Below are 11,201 nucleotides of genomic sequence, written 5' to 3' on the forward strand. Positions count from 1 at the left end.
TGGAAGGAAATGGAAGATCTGGAGGGAGAGGAGGCTGCAGCAGCTGCTGGGAGAGGAGGCTGTGGAAGGAAATGGAAGATCTGGAGGGAGAGGAGGCTGAGCAGCTGCTGGGAGAGGAGGCTGTGGAAGGAAATTGAAGATCTGGAGGGAGAGGAGGCTGAGCAGCTGCTGGGAGAGGAGGCTGTGGAAGGAAATGGAAGATCTGGAGGGAGAGGAGGCTGAGCAGCTGCTGGGAGAGGAGGCTGTGGAAGGAAATGGAAGATCTGGAGGGAGAGGAGGCTGAGCAGCTGCTGGGAGAGGAGGCTGTGGAAGGAAATGGAAGATCTGGAGGGAGAGGAGGCTGAGCAGCTGCAGGGAGAGAAGGTTGTGGAAGGAAATGGAAGATCTTCAGGGAGAGGAGGCTGCAGGGAGAGGAGGTTGTGGAAGGAAATGGAAGATCTTGAGGGAGAGGAGGCTGCAGGGAGAGGAGGTTGTGGAAGGAAATGGAAGATCTGGAGGGAGAGGAGGCTGAGCAGCTGCAGGGAGAGGAGGTTGTGGAAGGAAATGGAAGATCTGGAGGGAGAGGAGGCTGCTGTGAAGAGAGGAGGCTGTCACATAGGCTAAAGGAGCTGCAGGGATAGGAGGCTGCTGCAAGGAAAGGAAGCAGCTGCATTGACGAGGCACAGCTGCTGCAGAGATAGGAGGCTGCCGCATTGACAAGAGGTGCAGCTAGCGGCTCCTGTTGATTACAATAAGGGTACATTTCCACTGCCGAGAGAGAAATCGGTCCATAATCTGGACCGAAAAAAGGGATGTAGCATATGCGATTGTCATGCGAGTGTAATGCGAGTGCAATGCGATTTTTAATCGCACCATCCGTTTTACATCCGTATGACATCCGTATTACTGTCCGATTTGTACGCACCGGTGTCCTTTGAAAAGCCGGCAAATCAGTGCTGTGTACAGTAAAATCACACTGACAGGTTAGAATAGAGTATATATACACATAGAATAGGTATACAGGTCCTTCTCAAAAAATTAGCATATAGTGTTAAATTTCATTATTTACCATAATGTAATGATTACAATTAAACTTTCATATATTATAGATTCATTATCCACCAACTGAAATTTGTCAGGTCTTTTATTGTTTTAATACTGATGATTTTGGCATACAACTCCTGATAACCCAAAAAAACCTGTCTCAATAAATTAGCATATCAAGAAAAGGTTCTCTAAACGACCTATTACCCTAATCTTCTGAATCAACTAATTAACTCTAAGGCCATGTGCACACGTTGCGGATTTCTTGCAGAAAATTCCTGAAGAAAACCGGAAATTTTCTGCAAGAAATCCGCATTTTTTTTTTTGCGTTTTTTTTCCGTTTTTTTCGCGTTTTTTTAGCATTCTGCAAGCGTAATTAGCTTGCAGAATGCTAAAGTTTTCCCTGCGATCTGTAGCATCGCTTGGAAAACTGACTGACAGGTTGGTCACACTTGTCAAACATAGCGTTTGACAAGTGTGACCAACTATTTACTATAGATGCAGCCTATGCAGCATCTATAGTAAAAGATAGAATGTTTAAAAATAATAAAAAAAATAAAAAAATGCTTATACTCACCCAGACATCTCACCGGCGTCCGTTCCGTATAGCTGGTCTGTGCGCACAGGACCTCCCGTGACGTCACGGTCACGTGAGCGGTCACATGACCGCTCACGACCAATCACAGGACAGTGACGTCATTCGGCGAGGTCCTTCAGCGCACACCAGGTACAGAAACCGAACGGCAGCGTGCGAGGAGGCGGCAAGACATCGAGGGTGAGTATAGGACTGTTTATTATTTTATTTCTTATTTTTTGACCACTTATATGGTGCCCAGTGCGTGGAGGAGAGTCTCCTCTCCTCCACCCTGGGTACCAACCGCATATAATCTGCTTACTTCCCGCAAGGTGTGCACAGCCCCGTGCGGGAAGTAAGCAGATCAATGGACCCCTAGGTGTGCGGAATCCCTGCAATTCCGCATTTTTAATGAACATGTTGCTTTTTTTTCCGCTATGCGATTTTTTCGCGGAAAAAATTGCAACATTTGCACCAAAAATGCGGAATACCCTGTAAATAATAGGAGGCTTATGTAAGCGTTTTTTTTCGCGTTTTTATCACGTTTTTATAGCGAAAAAACGCGAAAAAAACGCTAACAATCCTGAACGTGTGCACATGGCCTAAACACATGCAAAAGATACCTGAGGCTTTTAAAAACTCCCTGCCTGGTTCATTACTCAAAACCCCCATCATGGGTAAGACTAGCGACCTGACAGATGTCAAGAAGGCCATCATTGACACCCTCAAGCAAGAGGGTAAGACCCAGAAAGAAATTTCTCAACAAATAGGCTGTTCCCAGAGTGCTGTATCAAGGCACCTCAATGGTAAGTCTGTTGGAAGGAAACAATGTGGCAGAAAACGCTGTACAACGAGAAGAGGTGACCGGACCCTGAGGAAGATTGTGGAGAAGGACCGATTCCAGACCTTGGGGAACCTGAGGAAGCAGTGGACTGAGTCCACTGTGTGCAGGAAATGGGCTACAGGTGCCGCATTCCCCAGGTAAAGCCACTTTTGAACCACAAACAGCGGCAGAAGCGCCTGACCTGGGCTACAGAGAAGCAGCACTGGACTGTTGCTAAGTGGTCCCAAGTACTTTTTTCTGATGAAAGCAAATTTTGCATGTCATTCGGAAATCAAGGTGCCAGAGTCTGGAGGAAGACTGGGGAGAAGGAAATGCCAAAATGCCTGAAGTCCAGTGTCAAGTACCCACAGTCAGTGATGGTGTGGGGTGCCATGTCAGCTGCTGGTGTTGGTCCACTGTGTTTCATCAAGGGCAGGGTCAATGCAGCTAGCTATCAGGAGATTTTGGAGCACTTCATGCTTCCTGGCACCTGCTCACAGTGCCAAAACCACTGGTAAATGGTTTACTGACCATGGTATTACTGTGCTCAATTGGCCTGCCAACTCTCCTGACCTGAACCCCATAGAGAATCTGTGGGACATTGTGAAGAGAAAGTTGAGAGACGCAAGACCCAACCCTCTGGATGAGCTTAAGGCCGCTATTGAAGCATCCTGGGCCTCCATAACATCTCAGCAGTGTCACAGGCTGATTGCCTCCATGCCACGCCGCATTGAAGCAGTCATTTCTGCCAAAGGATTCCCGACCAAGTATTGAGTGCATAACTGAACATTATTATTTGATGGTTTTTTTGTTTGTTATTAAAAAACACTTTTATTTGATTGGACGGGTGAAATATGCTAATTTATTGAGACAGGTTTTTTGGGTTATCAGGAGTTGTAGGCCAAAATCATCAGTATTAAAACAATAAAAGACCTGACAAATTTCAGTTGGTGGATAATGAATCTATAATATATGAAAGTTTAATTGTAATCATTACATTATGGTAAATAATGAAATTTAACACTATATGCTAATTTTTTGAGAAGGACCTGTATATACATATATATATGTCAGTGAGACACCTATATATGTATATTTATATTTAGTGCAGCGCAAGATAGCATTAAAGCCGCTAATTCAATTACCGGCTTTTTCTTTCTCCTTCCCATACCCGACAGGATATGAGACATGATTACATACAGTAAACCATCTCATATCCCCCTTTTTTTTGCATATTCCACACTATTAATGTTAGTAGTGTGTATGTGCAAAATTTCGGCGCTGTAGCTATTAAATTTAAGGGTTAAATCGCGGAAAAAATTGGCGTGGGCTCCCGCGCAATTTTCTCCGCCAGAGCGGTAAAGCCAGTGACTGAGGGCAGATATTAATAGCCAGGAGAGGGTCCATGGTTATTGGCCCCCCCCTGGCTACAAACATCTGCCCCCAGCCACCCCAGAAAAGGCACATCTGTAAGATGAGCCTATTCTGGCACTTGGCCACTCTCTTCCCACTCCCTGTAGCGGTGGGATATGGGGTAATGAAGGGTTAATGCCACCTTGGTATTGTAAGGTGATATTAAGCCAGATTAATAATGGAGAGGCGTCAATTATGTCACCTATCCATTATTAATCCAATAGTATGAAAGGGTTAAAAAAACACACATGATTAAAAAGTATTTTAATGAAATAAGCACACAGGTTGATTTAACATTTTATTGCTCTCTCAATCCATGTGATGACCCTCGCTTGGAAAAATAATAAACCAACAATATACATACCCTCTCTGATGAACTGTCACATCCCACGATGTAAATCCATCTGAAGGGGTTAAAATATTTTACAAGCAGGAGCCCTGCTATAATGCAGCTGTGCTCCGTGCCTGTAAGCCCTGGGGAATGAAGGAAATGTAGGTCAATGACCTATAGTTTCCTTCAGTCGCGGTGATGCGCCCCCTGGTGGATGTCCTCATATGACCTGGAGCGTGGGAAAAAGTTCCCAGGCTGCAGTTCATGAGAACATCCACCAGAGGGCGCCTCACCGCGACTGAATGTAAGTATAGATCACTCTGCTTTCCTTTCAGCATCCGGGGATTACAGACACGAGCGAGTGCCTTAGCACAGCTCCTGCCTGTAATATTAGTTAACCCCTTCAGATGGATTACCTCGTGGGACGTGACAGTTTATCGGAGGGTATGTATATTGTGTGTTTATTATTTTGCCAAGCGAGGGTGTTGCTGATGGATTGAGAGAGCAATAAATTATTAAAACAACCTGTTTGTTTCTTTCATTAAAATACTTTTAAATCATGTGTGTGTGTGTTTTAAACCTTTCATACAATTGGATTAATAATGGATAGGTGTCATAATTGACGCCTCTCCATTATTAACCTGGCTTAATGTCACCTTACAATAGCAAGGTGACATTAACCCTTCATTACCCCATATCCCACCGCTACACGGGAGTGGGAAGAGAGTGGCCAAGTGCCAGAATTGGCGCATCTTCCAGATGTGCCTTTTCTGGGGTGGCTGGGGGCAGATGTTTTTAGCCACGGGGGGGCTAATAACCATGGACCCTCTCCTGGCTAGTAATATCTGCCCTCAGTCACTGGCTTTACTACTCTGGTGGAGAAAATTGCGCGGGAGCCCACGCCAATTTTTTCCGCGATTTAACCCTTAAATTTAATAGCTACAGCGCCGAAATTTTGCACATACACACTACTAACATTAGTAGTGCGGAATATGCAAAAAAAAGGGGGATATGAGATGGTTTACTGTATGTAATCATGTCTCATATCCTGTCGGGTATGGGAAGGAGAAAGAAAAAGCCGGCAATTGAAATAGCGGCTTTAATGCTATCTAGCGCTGCATTAAATATAAATATACATATATAGGTGTCTCACTGACATATACACTCACCGGCCACTTTATTAGGTACACCTGTCCAACTTCTTGTTAACACTTAATTTCTAATCAGCCAATCACATGGCGGCAACTCAGTGCATTTAGGCATGTAGACATGGTCAAGACAATCTCCTGCAGTTCAAACCGAGCATCAGTATGGGGAAGAAAGGTGATTTGAGTGCCTTTGAACGTGGCATGGTTGTTGGTGCCAGAAGGGCTGGTCTGAGTATTTCAGAAACTGCTGATCTACTGGGATTTTCACGCACAACCATCTCTAGGGTTTACAGAGAATGGTCCAAAAAAGAAAAAAAATCCAGTGAGCGGCAGTTCTGTGGGCGGAAATGCCTTGTTGATGCCAGAGGTCAGAGGAGAATGGGCAGACTGGTTCGAGCTGATAGAAAGGCAACAGTGACTCAAATCGCCACCCGTTACAACCAAGGTAGGCCTAAGAGCATCTCTGAACGCACAGTGCGTCGAACTTTGAGGCAGATGGGCTACAGCAGCAGAAGACCACACCGGGTACCACTCCTTTCAGCTAAGAACAGGAAACTGAGGCTACAATTTGTACAAGCTCATCGAAATTGGACAGTAGAAGATTGGAAAAACGTTGCTTGGTCTGATGAGTCTCGATTTCTGCTGCGACATTCGGATGGTAGGGTCAGAATTTGGCGTAAACAACATGAAAGCATGGATCCATCCTTCCTTGTATGGAGCATCTTTGGGATGTGCAGCCGACAAATCTGCGGCAACTGTGTGATGCCATCATGTCAATATGGACCAAAATCTCTGAGGAATGCTTCCAGCACCTTGTTGAATCTATGCCACGAAGAATTGAGGCAGTTCTGAAGGCAAAAGGGGTCCAACCCGTTACTAGCATGGTGTACCTAATAAAGTGGCCAGTGAGTGTATATATGTATATATACCTATTCTATGTGTATATATCTACTCTATTCTAACCTGTCAGTGTGATTTTACTGTACACCGCGCTGAATTACCGGCTTTTCAAAGGACACCGGTGCGTAAAAATCGGACAGTACTCGCATGGTGCGAGTGCTGTGCGATTTTTTTCTCGCACCCATTGACTTGCATTGGCGAGTCTCGTCCGAGAATCGCAGCAATACGCAGCATGCTGCGATTTTTTTCTCAGTCCGATTTCGGCTGAGAAAAAAATCGCAAATGAAAAGACACCTATTGAATAACATTGGTCCGAGTGCAATCCGATTTTTTTATCGGATTGCACTCGTCCGTTTTCCTCGCCAGTGGAAATGAGCCATAAAGGTGTTTCTCAACCCTCCTCTGAAGTTGCTAATTGCCTGAAGTGGTTAAAAATAATGTTGAGAAGGCCGAACTTTTAACCCCTTCACCCCCGGAGCTTTTTCCGTTTTTTCGTTTTTCGCTCCCCTCCTTCCCAGAACCATAACTTTTTTATTTTTCCATCAATTTGGCCATGTGAGGGCTTATTTTTTGCGGGATGAGCTGTACTTTTGAACGACACCATTGGTTTTACCATATCATGTAGCAGAAAACGGGGAAAAAATTCCAAGTGTGATGAAATTGCAAAAAAAGTGCAATCTCACACTTGTTTTTTGTTTGGCTTTTTTGCTACATTCACCAAATGCTAAAACTGAGCTGCCATTATGATTCTCCAGGTCATTACGAGTTCATAGATCCCTAACATCTCTAGGTTATTTTTTATCTAAGGGGTGGAAAAAAATTCCAAAGTTTGAAAAAAAAATAAAAATTGTGCGATTTTCCGATACCCGTAGCGTCTCCAATTTTCGTGATCTGGGGTCGGGTGAGGGCTTATTTTTTGCGTGCCAAGCTGGCGTTTTTAATTATACCATTTTGGTGTAGATACGTTCTTTTGATTGCCCGTTATTGCATTTTAATGCAATGTTGCGGCGACCAAAAAAAACGTAATTTTGGCGTTTTGATTTTTTCTCGCTATGCCGTTTAGCGGTCAGGTTAATCCTTTGTTTTTATTGATAGATCGGGCGATTCTGAACGCGGCGATACCAAATATGTGTAGGTTTGATTTTTTTTATTGTTTTATTTTGATTGGGGCGAAAGGGGGGTGATTTAAACTTTTATATATTTTTTATTTTTTTAATATTTTTAAACACTTTTTTTTTTTAATTTTGGCATGCTTCAATAGCCTCCATAGGAGGCTAGAAGCATGCACAACTCGATCGCCTCTGCTACATAGAGGTGAAGCACAGATCACCTCTATGTGGTAGAAATGGTGGTGTACTTTGAACGCCGACCACAGGGTGGCGCTCAAAGCAATCGGCCATCAACAACCATAGAGGTTTCAAGGAGACCTCTGGTTGTTATGGCAATGAACTGCTGACCCCCGATCATGTGACGGGGGTCAGCGGTGCTCACCGCCGGAGCCCACCTTAAAGCAGGGGATCTGCCAGCTGACGTACTATTCTGTCAGCTGGCAGAAAGGGGTTAAACTCCTATTTTGCATCTGCGTTTTCTAAGAAAGCAAATGTAACATCAACTGATCTTCACGATGCCATAGAAGGAATAAAATAATCCACACAATCTATAAACAGAGAGATGGTGAGGGAATACTTAGCTAATTTGCATGAATTTATATCTCATGGCCCAGTGAATTACATCCTAGAGTACTGCAAGAAATAGCAGAGGAAGTTGCAGAACCACTAGCCAGAATCTTTGAAAAATCCTGGAGAACATGAGAAATCCCAGAAGATTGGTGAAGGGCAAATGTTGTCCAGATCTTCAAAAAAGGAAAGAAGACGGAGCCATGAAATTACAGGATTGTGAGCCTTACTTCTATACCAGGGAAGATCTTTGAACAAATTATTAAACTGTATATAAGAAAACAGTAATTAACCAGAGCCAGCATGGGTTTGTAGCAAACAAGTCATGCCAGACTAATCTAATTTCCTTCTATGATGGAATCACTGACTGGGTGGATGAGGGAAATGTGGTAGATATATAGTATATCTCGACTTAACAAAGCATTTGATAAAGTATCTCATACAATCCTTATTGAAAAAATGGCCAAGTATGGGACTGATAAGGCTACGGTTAGGTGGATTCATAACTGGCTTAGTGATCGTACTCAAGGAGTGGTAATAAATAGTTGCACATCCAATGGGAAGAGTGTTTCCAGTGGGGTACCACAAGGCTCTGTCCTGGCCGCAGTGTTGTTCAACATTTTTATAAATGATCTAGATGAGGGAACTGAAGGTAAACTAATCAAGTTTGTAGACGATGTCAATCTTGAAGGGATATCTAAAGGTACCTTCACACTAAACAACTTTACAACGAGAACGACAACGATCCGTGACGTTGCAGCATCCTGGATAGCGATATCGTTGTGTTTGACACGCAGCAGCGATCTGGGTCCCGCTGTGATATCGCTGGTCGGAGCTAGAAGTCCAGAACTTTATTTGGTCGCCAGGTCGGCGTGTATCGTCGTGTTTGACAGCAAAAGCAACGATGTCAGCAATGTTAAACATGGAGCTAACGACCTGTGAGAACGATAAGTGAGTCACCGCTACGTCACTGGATCGCTCCTGCATCGTTGTGGAGCTGCTGTGTTTGACATCTCTACAGCGACCTAAACAGCGACGCTGCAGTGATCGGCTCGTTGTCGATATCGCTGCAGCGTCGCTGAGTGTGACGGTACCTTTACACTAGAGAAGACAGAAAGGATTCAGAAGGATCTAGATAAGCTTGAACAATGGGCAGCTACTAATAGAATGGTATTTAACAGCACAGTGAAATCGTGAATAGAATCCAAGATATTCTGCCATTGTTTCTTATTTAGGCCACGTTCACACGTTCAGTATTCGGTCAGTATTTTACATCAGTATTTGTAGCCAAAACCAGGAGAGGGACAATCAGAGTAAAAGTATAATAGAAACACGTCACCACTTCACGCCTTCACCTCCCATATACAATCTCTTGCCGCTTAAACCTAAAGAACATCTCTAGAATCTGCCCTTTTCTCACCATGGAAACAACAAAAACCCTGAGGGTATGTGCACACGTCCGGAATGCATGCAGAATTTTCCTGAGATAAACCTGAGGTTTTCCGCAGGAATTCTGCATGCTTTTGTGCACGTTTTTTATGCGGATTTTTTTTTTTTTTCTGGACACTCCAAAACAATGGGAAATCCGCATAAAATCAGCAAAAATAATGGACATGATGCTTCTTTTCCCGCAATGCGTTTTTTTTTTGCGGAAAAAAACGCATCATGTGCACAAAAATTGCGGAATGCATTCTAAATGATAGGATGCATATGTACGCGTTTTTATTGCGAAAAAACGCGCAACAAACGTGAAAATTCCTGAACGTGTGCACATACCCTCACTGTTGCCCTGATCCACTCCCGCCTGGACTACTGTAACGCTCTACTAATTGGCCTTCCTGTTACACAACTTTCCCCTCTCCAGTCTATTCTTAATGAAGCAGCTAGGGTCGTCCATCTGGCTAATCGTTACTCGGACGTGTCCGCTCTTCGCCAGTCGTTACACTGGCTGCCCATTCATTACAGGATACAATTCAAAGTACTTGTTCTCACCCACAAAGCTCTTCACAGTGCGGCACCCCCTTACATCTCCTCCCTCATCTCGGTCTATCGGCCTAACCGACCGCTGCGCTCTGCAAACGACTTTCGACTAACCTCTGCACTAATCCGTACCTCCCACTGCCGACTCCAAGACTTCTCCAGTGCTGCGCAAATGGAAAGGTTTATTTGCATTTTCATGCGTTTTTCAAGCGATTTTCTAATACATGTCTATGGGTGCGGAATTGCCGCGATTCTGCAAAAATAACATGCTGCGTTTTTTTACCACAATGTGTTTCCGCCGTGGAAAGAAACGCATCATGGGCACATAAATTGCGGAATGCATTAGAAAATAATGTGATGCTGTTATTAAGCGTTTCCGCAGCGGAAAATCGCGGCAAAAATGCTTACAAAAATTCAACGTGGGCGCATAGCCTTAAACTGTAAAGTGCTGCAGAATATGTTGGCGCTATATCAATAAAGATTATTATTATAAGGCTATGTGCACACATCAGGATTTCTTGCAGAAATTTCCTGAACAAAACCGGACATTTTCTGCAAGAAATCCGCATGCGTTTTTTTTCACGTTTTTTTGCATTTTTTTTCTGGAGGTTCCCAATGCAATAATATAGTGGAAAATCCGCAAAATTAATGAACATGCTGCGTTTTTTACCGCAATGCATTTTTTTGGCGGAGAAAAATGCAACATGCACAAAAATTGCGGAATGCATTATAAATGATGGGATGCATATGTTTGCGTTTTTTTCACGTTTTTATAGCGAAAAAAAACAAAAAAAGCGAAAAATCCTGAACATGTGCACACAGCCTTAACCCCTTAATCCCATATGACGTACTATCCCATCAAGGTGACCTGGGACTTAATTCCCAGTGACGGGATAGTATGTCATATGCGATCGGCCACGCTCACGGGGGGAGCGCAGCCGGGTGTCAGCTGACTATCGCAGCTGACATCCGGCACTGTGCCACGAGTGGTCACGGACCGCCCCCGGCACATTAACCCCCGGCACACCGCGATCAAACATGATCGCAGTGTGCCGGCGGGACAGGGAAGATCGGCGATCTGTGATGTCCCCCCCTGGGACAAAGTAAAAAAGTTAAAAAAAAAATTTCCATATGTGTAAAAAAAAAAATAAAAAAAATTTTCCTAAATAAAGAAAAAAAAATATAATATTCCCATAAATACATTTCTTTATCTAAAAAAATACAATAAAAGTACACATATTTAGCGTCCGTAACAACCCCACCTATAAAACTGTCCCACTGTTTAACCCCTTCAGTGAACACCGTAAGAAAAAAAAAAAAAACGAGCCAAAAA

Source organism: Ranitomeya variabilis, chromosome 2 (genome assembly GCF_051348905.1).
Source record: "Ranitomeya variabilis isolate aRanVar5 chromosome 2, aRanVar5.hap1, whole genome shotgun sequence".
In the NCBI taxonomy this organism is placed as follows: domain Eukaryota; kingdom Metazoa; phylum Chordata; class Amphibia; order Anura; family Dendrobatidae; genus Ranitomeya; species Ranitomeya variabilis.